A 792-nucleotide genomic window follows, 5' to 3' on the forward strand; every position below is an offset into this window, starting at 1 on the left:
TTCATTTCTTTTTCTTCTTTTTTGTTTTGGTTTCTCTTCTCGCTTCATTTCATTCATTTGATCCTCAATCGCTGATACTCTTTCTTCCAGTTGATTGAGTTGGTTACTGAAACTTGTGCATCTGTCACGTATTTCTCGTCTCATGGTTTTCATCTCTGTCCTTTCGTTTATGACCTTCTCTGCACTAATTATTCTAGCTTTCAATTCTTTGGCTTTTTTTTTCAAGATTTTTAGTTTCTTTCCGCTGGGTACGTAATTCCTCCTTTAGCTCTGAGAAGTTTGATGGACTGAAGACTTCTTCTCTCATCTCGTCAAAATCATTCTCTGACCAGTTTTGATCCATTGTTGGCAATGAGCTGTGCTCCTTTGCATGGGGAGATGCACTCTTATTTTTTGAATTTCCAGCTTTTCTGCCCTGCTTTTTCCCCATCTTTGTGGTTTTATCTGTCTCTGGTCTTTGATGATGGTGACGTACTGATGGGGTTTTGGTATAGGTATCCTTCCTGTTTGATAGTTTTCCTTTTAACAGTCAGGACCCTCAGCTGAAGGTCTGTCAGAGATTGCTTGAGGTCTACTCCAGACCCTCTTGGCCTGTGTATCAGCAGCAGAGGTTGCAGAAGATAAAATATTGCTGATCAGCGAGTGTACCTGTCTGATTCTTGCTTTGGAAGCTTCCTCTCAGGGGTGTACTCCACCCTGTGAGGTGTGGGGTGTCAGATTGCCCCTAGTGGGGGAATGTCTCCCAGTTAGGCTACTCAGGGGTCAGGGACCCACTTGAGCAGGCAGTCTGTC

Source organism: Colobus angolensis, unplaced genomic scaffold (genome assembly GCF_000951035.1).
Source record: "Colobus angolensis palliatus isolate OR3802 unplaced genomic scaffold, Cang.pa_1.0 Scaffold1497, whole genome shotgun sequence".
Lineage (NCBI taxonomy): Eukaryota > Metazoa > Chordata > Mammalia > Primates > Cercopithecidae > Colobus > Colobus angolensis.